Source organism: Artibeus jamaicensis, unplaced genomic scaffold, assembly GCF_021234435.1.
Source record: "Artibeus jamaicensis isolate MK-2021 breed Jamaican fruit bat unplaced genomic scaffold, CSHL_Jam_final contig_3230, whole genome shotgun sequence".
Lineage (NCBI taxonomy): Eukaryota > Metazoa > Chordata > Mammalia > Chiroptera > Phyllostomidae > Artibeus > Artibeus jamaicensis.
In genome coordinates, this window is record NW_026521764.1 from 6,955,290 (window position 1) to 6,965,628 (window position 10,339).

Below are 10,339 nucleotides of genomic sequence, written 5' to 3' on the forward strand. Positions count from 1 at the left end.
GAAAATCTTTTGTCTTAAATAGAAAGTAAGAATTGGAACCAGAAAGAAAGTAAAGTTAAACATCACTTCAAGTAGCCAAATATTTCTGAATCAGTAGGACTGCTCAGAAATATCCTTTGGATCCTGATTGAAATGATCACAAACTGATTAGTTGTTTTGTTCCCAAATTACTGCAGTCTCAGTGATTAGCAAGAGGAAATGAAAAGAGTGTCTATTGGGACTTCCGCCAAGATGGAGGCGTAGGTGGAAGCACTTCTCCTTCTCACACAACCAAGTTTAAAAACAACAAAGTTTTAGCAACAAAAACGCAGCCAAACCACAGAAAATTGAACTACACAGAAGTCTGACAACAATGAACCCTTCAGCCAAACCGGTAAGAGGGGCAGAGCCAGCAGCAGAGCGGGGTCGGGCAGGAAAGATCCACTGGACTGACCCAGGCACGCGACTCAGGTGTGCCAGCAGCCATGGGCGGATCCCAGATGTGGAGAAGCTGGCAGACCCACTGAGGGTACAAGGCATTGGACCCACTGAGGGCGGACCGTGGTCACACAATTCGCACACAGATAAACCGGTGAAGGAGTTAGTGGTCGTGAGACGGACCATGCAGGCCCCAGCAGCGAGAAACAGCAGAGATAGCCACCATTGTCCCTCTCTGACCCCGCCCCTACATAGTGTCACAAATCAGTGACTTGGGTGGCCCCGCCCTGGTGAACAACTAAGGTTCCGCTCCTCATACGTAACAGGCACAAACAGATCAAAACATGGCTCAAGAACAACTCAGAGCCCCAGAGCCAATAAATCTAAGTGAACAAGAAATTGCAACCTATCAGAGGCACAGTTCAAAACTCTGGTGATCAGGATGCTCACAGAACTGGTTGATTTTAGTCACAAATTAGAGGAACATATGGAAGCTAAACTAATTGAAATAAAGGGAAATACACAGAAAACCAATAGTAATGGAACAGAAACTGGGACTTAAATCAAAGGAGTGGACCAGAAGGAGGAAAAAAATGACCTAACAGAAAAGGATGAAGAAACAAGAATTCAAAAAAATGAGGAGAGGCTTAGGAACCTTCAGGTCATCTTTAAACGTTCCAATATCCGAATTATAGGGGTGCCAGAAGGGGAAGAGGAACAGCCACGAGTGGAAAACTTATTTGAACAAATAATAAAGGAGAACTTCCCCAATTTGGCAAAGGAAATAGACTTCCAGGAAATCCAGGAAGCTCAGAGTCCCAAAGAAGTTGGACCCAAGAAGGAACACACCAAGGCACATCATCATTATATTAGCCAAGATTAAAATGAAGGAGAGAATTCTAGAAGCAGCAAGAGCTAAGGGGACAGTCACCTACAAAGGACTTCCCATCAGACTGTCAGCAGATTTCTCAAAAGAGACCTTACAGGCAAGAAGGGGCTGGAAAGAGGTATTCCAAGTCATGAAAAACAAAGACCTACAACCAAGATTGCTCTATCCAGCAAAACTTTCATTTAGAATGGAAGGATAGATAAAGTGCTTCTCAGATAAGATCAAATTCAAGGAGTTCATCATCACCAAGCCTTACTATATGAAATGTTAAAGGGACTTACCTAAGAAAAAGAAGATAAAAAAGATGAACAGTGAAAGGACAGCAAACTCACAGTTATTAAGAACCACACCTAAAACAAAAGGACAGCTAGAGGACAGCTAGATCAGGAGCAGAACCATAGAAATGAAGATCACATGAAGGTTTAGCAACAGGGGAGTGGGAGAAGGAGAAGGGGGGGGAGAAGGTACAGAAAATAAGTAGCACAGATGGTAGGTAGAAAATAGATAGCGGGTAGGGCAAGAATAGTATGGGAAATAGAGAATCTAAAGAACCTGAGACACAAGGTCATAAATTAAAGGGGAGGAATGGTGGGGGAGGGGGTGTGCAGGGTGGAGGGGAATGAAGGGGGAAATAGAACAACTGTAATGGCATAATTAGTAAAATATATTTTAAAAAAAGAAAAAAGAAAAGAGTGTCTATTTAAAAATTGCAAAACCAAAATGCCAGCTAATTAACCTTATGCAACTGTATCATAATAAACCACTGCTGGTACATTTCCCTCCCCCCAAAAGTATCATAAAAGTCAAAAATAAAACAAATTTATGATATGTAATTGGCCAGTTGTACTTATCGTGGAGAGTTGAGAAATATAGATACACGGGACTAAGCTGGGGATATGAAGTGGTCATACAAATGATACATGCTATCATTCAAATTATGTGCATTATCTGGACTGAGGATGCAAAAATAATCTTCAGGAAATGAAAAATAGTTTTAAGAGTAACAGTCTCTCTGGGTTGTGAAATCACAATGTCTTAACCTCTATACATCTTGGCATTTTCAAATTCCCCACACAAAAATACGGAATTTGTAATATTTTTTTAAAGGAAGAGTTACAACTACAATAATCCATTACCCCAACTGTGGCTAATAAATATGGCCTTGTGCTGAGGCAGAGACTGGGGGGCTGGGGGAACCCCAAAGCTCAGCCATGGCAACAGGCACTCATTTTACCTTTCGGACACATGTGATTCTGCCTCATCGTAAGAGATGGTCACAGTAAGAAACATGAATAAAGGGAAGTCTAATTTAATGACTCACATGACAGACTAGTAACTAAGGAAACGGAGAGTTTTCTATGCTCCAATGGAAGGTTATATTCCAAAATCTACACTTACTCATAGGATAAATTAGGGAATAACTGATTACATTATGAATATGTTCTTCAAATCACTATACCTATACACCTATAATGCACCTACAATGCAAAATATTCTAATATGAGGTTCCCAACTCTTCAACACCAACAAATTTTCATGGACCCTCCCACATAATGGTCATTGCAGTTGGTTGGAAAAAATATGCAATGGGTACATGCTATGAATTTAGTAACACTTTCACTGAACATGCATGTACTAAGTAGCAATAATCTTGGTGCATTTGGAAAACAGCCGTACAGACACACATGGCTTATTGTTCAATCTGTGTGCATTCAACGTTGGGACACATGTGAACTCAAACAGCAGCTGCACAGTCTCCACCACATCCACTGCTCTGTCCGTCGCTCCTGGTGCATTTAACATATCACATCATTTAAAACAAAATTCAGGTTGCGTGTCTATCTCTTTTGCAAGAACTCTTTATGGATTTGCAAATAAGGGAAACTATTCAACTACATAATTAGCTATATACAACTGTGCAGCTACATACATAGCTATGTACAACTATTTAACTATATATAAAGCTACAAACAGCTGTTCAATGATAAATACAGCTTTACAAAGCTATTCAAATGTATATACAACAATACACAATTCAACTATATATATTTATATGCAACTATTCACCTATATATACAACTATTTAAATATATGTATATACAAATATATATACAACTATTTAAAAATAAAGTGAGGGAAAGAGAGAGATGAGCCGATTGGCCATTTCTTGTGATTACAATTTTTTTTCAATGCAGGAAAGAGTAGTCAAACAGCACAAAAAGGATTCCTTTTTACTCAAGCTAGCCAAATTAGAAAAATATAGTTGGATCAAGTTCATTGTAAGAAAGCTATTTTCCAGCACATGGCAGATTGGAAGACAGTTTTTCATCCTTCATAACAATATAAAGAAAGGAAATGATTTGCATCCCATTAATGAAATACAAATTTCAGGTGCAGTTCCTGTGCTTACTAAATTCTGCATCTGTAAAATATGGCCACGCTGTTGACCATGTACTGTTTTGGGGATTAAATGAGATAATAGTGCAAAGTATCAAAATAGGGAAACGTTTTAAGAAGGTTTGTTCCCTTAACTTGCTCTTAAAGATCAGGGTTCCGGACATACCATGAAAATGGAGATACAGCAAGAAGACTGCGTGGAGCAGCAGGTGTGTAGTTAGCTGCCCAGAGCAGTCTCTGTGGGGAAGGTTGGAGGCTACCTAGCAAGCCGCGTCCAGGGTCCTTCTGTCCTCGTTTTCGACATTGCTGCCATTGTGCCCACTCATTTGGCAGGGTTGCTTTGAATCATGGCCTTCCTCTTCCCACCATCTGTCTTCCCTCCCATCTAAAGAATGCATGGTCTAGTCTCAGCTTTTCTCATTAATGCGATGTGATACGTACCTATTAACTCTGTAAACTGGAATTCTAAAATATCTTCCAATTCTTAAAATGGTGTTATACACTCTGTTCCTATCCAAAAAATTAGCTGAACATTCATTTCCTACAGAAGAAGTAAAGTAGCGATAAGATCTTGCTGGTACCAGAGGGTTACTTTATATCCAGCAAAATGGACTTAAAAACTACTTTATAAATGCCCATTTATGCCTCAGCCATTTGTTGCATGTTACCAATAGGAAACGCATCACATTCTATTTTCTAAAGAAGCATGTATACATATATATGACTATATCAGTATGTATATACATATATGTGTACAGATACATTTTAAATCTTTCTAGCAAGCTCACGTTGTTGCACTTTTATTTTTATTTATTTTTTTAATCCTCACCCAAGGATATGTTTATTGATCTTAGAGATAGAGGAAGGGGGTGAGAGAGACGAAGATGGATGTGAGAGAAACATCAATCAGTTGCCTCCTGTATGCACCCAGACCAGGGATCGAACCCACAACCTAGGTATGTGCCCTGACCAGGGATCAAACCCGCAAAACTTTCATACAAGGGCCAATGTTCCAACCAACTGAGCACCCAGGCTGGGCTGGACTTTTCATTATTTTTTAAAATCTGATGACTTTAGCGCTTAGGAAGGACATCTTAACACATCTCATTTAATTCTTTCAGGTCACTGGGACACTGCTAAGTGCAATTTTTAAATACACTAAGGTTTTACTTCGAGAGAAGCAAACAATACTGAGAAGAGCACATCGTTTTAATTAGGATTCTTAAGAAATCTGAGGAATTGCACCAGCATGCATTTTGAGCCCCTAAACACCTATAAGCGCTTTGTTCAACCCATGGAAAAATAGAACTAAAAACATGTTTTCAAGGTCTTTATCATCCAGATTCTAATGGCTGAGGTTGTTCTTAGGGCATAATGACTGATAATTGCTGGACCAAAGGATCATAGGTGATTCTTAAAAAATAACTTTGGTTTATCTATATTTTTTACTATTCTCCAACAAACACAAATAACATGTTTATGCATTTTAAAAACTTGTGATTTTAAATACCTCTGGCATATCAGGGGAATTTAAATGAATCAATCTTCACATTCATGCTCTAATGCAGTTATTTTTTTGAATGGTACATGTGGTACCAGCATCTGTCCTCACTTCCTCGTATCCAGTCAGACCTAGCTTCTAACTGCTTCACCATCACCAATTATTCTCCCTGCTGCCTGCAACCAGCCCACCTGTCCTTCTGCAGATGGCTGGGTTGGACCTACATGATACCCAGAAGAAATACTTCCCACACCTTCCCCACCTCTGCACAAATACCAACCCATGCACAACTTCAGGTTTTGCTTTAGTAGATCTGGGGTCACTGGTATGAGTCGGAGAATTCAAATTCCAATGATAGAAAAGGCCTGTCTTCAGAGCTGCTTCAAAGTATTTTAAACTAGGCTTGTTACTTCCTTGTACTTAAAATTAGATACTACATCCAAAAGCTATTAAATGTCCCATTTTGCTTTCTTTCTTTCTTTCTTTCTTTTTTTAATGGCCTATTGATTCTCCACAAGCATTAGCAACTAATTTTTAATCAGAGAATGAGCTTCTCACCTCAAAGATTACGACTAAATTAATGTTTTTGGAGTTTAAATACAGAAGCAGTTTAGTCACTGCAAAATGTGAAGAGGCACACGCAGCTTAAGAAGCTAAATTCCTGAATTAGGAAACCTGTAGACTTTTAAAATTCGTGGTACAGTTTGTTTTCAGGTTGCTCTGCTTGCCACCCTCGTAATGACAGGTCTGCCGTTCTCCCCCAGGCTTTGAAAGGTGGCATGTGCAACCCTGAGCTGGGGGAGCCACAAGACCTGGCTTTCAGTTCTCACTGCCAGTTGCCAATCAGCTGTATGACCTTGGGCTAGGTCCCCGCCCCCTGACGGTTTGGGCTTCCCAGGCTGTAAAAATGGGTTAACACAGGGTTCTCAGGCTGCTTTCAGCATCACCATTCCTGACCTTTGTGCTAATCTTCCTCTGTCCTCTTATCCCCAAAACAAATGTCTCCCCATGTATCTCCTCTGCCTGAGTGAGAAGATGGGTGGCCAGACAGCAGTGAGGTGGGAAAAAAAGGCTATTTAAGAAAAGAGAGACATCCTAACATGAGTCACCTTTCAAGAGTCTCCCGTCCCCTGGTGCCTCAGTGCTTGGTCACAGTGGTCCGGCTGCTCCTGCCACAAAACCTGCCCTAAGAACCTAGTATTTGTCAGGTGTAATGTTGACATTAGATACCCATCTCTCTTAAGAGCCAGTGGTTTTGTGAGTACAAAACAACACTGAAGTTATGCATCAAACAGACATCAGCAGTCACATAAATCCACTTTAGTGGAACCTGGAGAAAATCAGATCAGAATCACGGAGAGTTTGTAATTAGGTCTTTGCACCAGCCTTTGATTAAGTTAGAGAAAATAAATGACAGCCCCCCAAACTTCCCACTTAACCCTTCCAGAACCCTACAGTACCCTAAAATCTAGCCTGCTACAAAAGAACTCCCTACCCTCCCCCACCCGCTGCCACCTGCCCCCGGGGCTGGCTGCAGCGACCCCCAGGAAAGCCTCGCTTCCCGCCCCCTCCCCCAGTTCCCCCGCCGAGGCCTGAGTCAGGGGCAGCTCCCGCTCGCCGCCGGCTGTGCTGTTTCCGGCTGGCCTGCTTTTTCCTGCTGCCATATTGAATTAACTCAGGTTTTCTCCGCGATTGATGCACCAGCTCTTCAGGCTTGGAACGTAGTAGACACACACTCTACCGGGAAGCTTCCCAACACCTAATGCAAGACACTTGCAGGACAGAGTTAAACCGCAGATCCAGAAAGCGCATATTATTTAACGGAACCCTGACTCGGTTTTGAGTCGCAGCAAACGACACCTTCCTTAGATGGACTCAGGTTTAGAGGACATTTTTCACCTTTATCGTCAATTCTCTAAAGTTCAAGCGTTCCTCCGGCTTTGCAGACGACACTTATCTCAGTGTGGTCGCCAGATAATCGGCCCCTGGACAGACAGGGAAGCGAGGATGCAAAAGCGAACTGAAGTAGACCAACGTCCAGAAATGCCTCAGTGCCTGCCACCAATAAGTGGCCCCCGGCGCCATCGCGTTAATCTGCCCCGACATCCCTTCCTCCCAAGAATCGCTCCGGGCGTGGCTTGAGGACAAGTTGTGGCAAATCCTGGCCGGGGTGGAGGAGGGCGACAGCCCGCGCGTTTGCCCTGAAGGGGAGGGAGTCCCCCGCACCCGGGATCGCGCGCTGGGTGGACTTGGGGACAGAGACGGGCCACCTGCAGCGGCCCGCCAAGCAGCCATGTTCGCGCGCGCCCATCCGCGCGGCAGGTGCGTTACCTCCGGGGAAGGTGCCAGGCCCGCTCCCGCGCCCCGGCGATCCCCGAACCCTGGGAGCGATCCAAGGGGTGGCGAGGGTGGGGGGCGCACAGGCACATGCCCCAACGGGGCAGAAACTTCGATATCGAGAACAGGAAACACAGGGAAAGCAGCCTGGGGAGTTTGATGAGAGTTAAAGGCAGATGGGGACAAGGATGGGGTCGGGGTGTGGACCGCTGAGGACGGGTTCCGAGCGGGCTGCAGTCCTCGCGCCCAGGGTGGGCCGTCCCTCTTTTGCGCCCCCGCAGACCATAAACCCCAGTCACCCGCAACCCCGGTTCGAGACCACCAATCCCCTGCTCCCCGCGAGACCCTGGCCTGCCCCAGCCAGCACCGGGCAGGAGTGGGCCCCAGGAAGTGCTACCCGCGGGTTCGGAGAGACAGCAGGCGACGGGGCGCAGCAGACGGCGATGGCGGATGGGAGTGGAATCTGCGGGGAGAAGCGGCTGCCGACGCCGTGCGCTCTGGGTCGTGCCCGCCGAGGCTCACCTGCCGGGCGGCGGGCTCAGGGAGTGGCTCTGCGGTGCTGATGCTGCGGCCGCCGAGGGTGCGGGTGCCGCCGCGGGCGCGACTACTGCAGCGACATCCGGGGCTGCGGCTGCAGGGGCGGAGGCGGCCGTCGGGCGCTTCCCCCTCCTCAGACTCCCTGCGTTCGGGCCCGCCGCCCCCGCTCACAGTTGGCCCGGCTCACGTGACCGCGGGGTCCACCCCGCCTCCCCCCACCCGGGACCGGGGGCCGCGCAGCGCCAGTCGCGTCTGGGCCACCCGGGCTGCAGCGCCGCACTCGGCTTGGTCGGGCAGAGCGCCTGGCGGCTGGAGGAGTGGCCGGCGGGGCGGATCTCGCGGCAAAAGTGGCTCTTTGCTCGATTTTTATTTCTTGGTCACCGCCGGGGTGGCAGCTGTCACTAAAGGGAAAACCAGGGCTTTAAGAAAACCAGGCCCCGCTTCCTCCGGGAGCCTCTCCAGGACTCAGCCGTTTGGTTGCCACCTGCGGGCTTTGGTGCCTAAGCGAGATTTCCACCCCCTCCCCCGTCCCGCCCCCAACGGAGAAACGCGTCCTGAACTCTGTCGACTCACATGTCCGAGCCAATGCCCTGGTTTTCACGGTGCCATCCTGTGTCGCGTCCATATGCCAGACCCTATGCCCTGTACTTGGGCAATGGGCCCAAAGAGGTTGAGTAACTCACGCAAGGTCACATAAAAAGTGGCAAAGCCCGGATTTCCTCCTCGGGTTAATAACACAGGTGACAAAGGGGTGTGTGTGTGAGGGTGTGTGCCCGCGCTCACTGGCATCAAGGTCACTGGTCTGGACATGACCATCCATCTGTTAACAAAACACAGACTCTACTCAAAAACACAGAATTAATAAAAAAGACTATCCTGTAAAGACAAAGTTCACAGGAAAACAAATGCAGTACCACTCAGGCTCATGAAAAGTTGTTCAAGCTCACTTACCTTCAAATACAAGGTAGCATTTTCCTCCTGTCAGATTAGCCAAAATCAAAAAGTTGTATAACCTCCATGGAGGGCAATTGACAACATCTCCCCAAACAAACACATATACAAATCTTCGGAGGATTCCACTTCTGGAACTTACCTACGATGCCCCACGGCTGTGAAATGATATGAGTACAAGGTTACCCATTGGCTATATACCATTTGTGCTGGCGAAGATTGGAAGTGAATATCCTTCAAGCAAGAACTATTCAAATACAATGGAATGCTGTCCAGCTATTTAAAAAATGAGCGAGCTCTCTGTGAACTGATAGGAGAGATTTCCGGCCTGTACTAAGCAGGGGAGGGAAGCCATGTGTAAAACATTGTATGTGTTATCATTTGTGGGAAGAAAAAAAATACTCCTCTGTACTCTTATTTGCAAATGCATAGAATATCTTGGTAGGGCTATATTAGAAACTGTAATAGTAGGTGCCACCAGGGAGAGCTGAGTGGATAGAGGGAAGGAAAGGAGACTTTTTCGCCTGTCTTTTGAATGATATGCTAATGATTGTGGTTTGCCACGAGAGCTAATGGATAGTAGGAGAGGGAATTGGGGCACATAATACTATAGAACAGAGCCTTGGTACGCATACTCTTGGAGCACAAAGGAGCCTTATTGTGCATTTAATCCAACCAAGGGAACTGTAGCCCAGTGCGTTTAAATGCTATTAAATATTCCTACATGACTTTTTCTAGGATCTACTGAACTCAGAGTCACTGAAGCTGGAGCCAGGAAACCTGCATTTTGTCACGCTATTAGTTGATTCTTTTTAAATATATATTTTATTGATCGTGCTATTACAGTTGTCCCATTTCCCCTGCTTTATTCCCCTCTGCCCTGCACACTGCTTCCCACCTGCATTCCCCACCTTTAGTCCATGTCCATGAGTCGTATATACAAATTCTTTGGCTTCTACATTTCCTATACTATTTGTAACCTCCCCCTGACTATGTTCTACCTACCTTTTATGCTATTTATTCCCTGTACCTTTTTCCCATTCTCTCCCCCTCCCCAAGGTAACCCTCCATGTGATCTCCATTTCTGTTCCTGTTCTAGTTATTTGCTTAATTTGTTTTTGGTTTTGTGTTTTTTTTAGATTAGGTTGTTAACAGTTATGAGTTTGTGTCATTTTACTGTTCATATTTTTTATCTTCTTTTTTTAGGTAAGACCCTTTAACATTTCATATAATAAGGGCTTGGTGATGATGAACTCCTCGAACTTGACCTTATCTGGGAAGCACTTTATTTGCCCTTCCATTCTAAAGGA

At 45.2% G+C, this 10,339-nt stretch overlaps 1 protein-coding gene across 4 annotated transcripts in view; it reads right to left on the minus strand.

The window, feature by feature from the left end:
- Positions 1-8,775, minus strand: part of SCRN1 (secernin 1) — a 58,832-nt gene extending 50,057 nt beyond the window's left edge. Inside the window, exon 1 of one of the 4 annotated variants that reach the window (XM_037126488.2) lies at positions 8,064-8,455. The gene's annotated coding sequence lies outside the window, so the exon portion shown is untranslated. Of the gene's footprint in view, positions 1-7,938; positions 8,026-8,063; positions 8,456-8,651 lie in introns of those variants that run through there. The other 3 variants (XM_053663622.1, XM_037126486.2, XM_037126487.2) reach the window with 3 other exon arrangements.
- Positions 8,776-10,339: the final 1,564 nt, after the last annotated feature.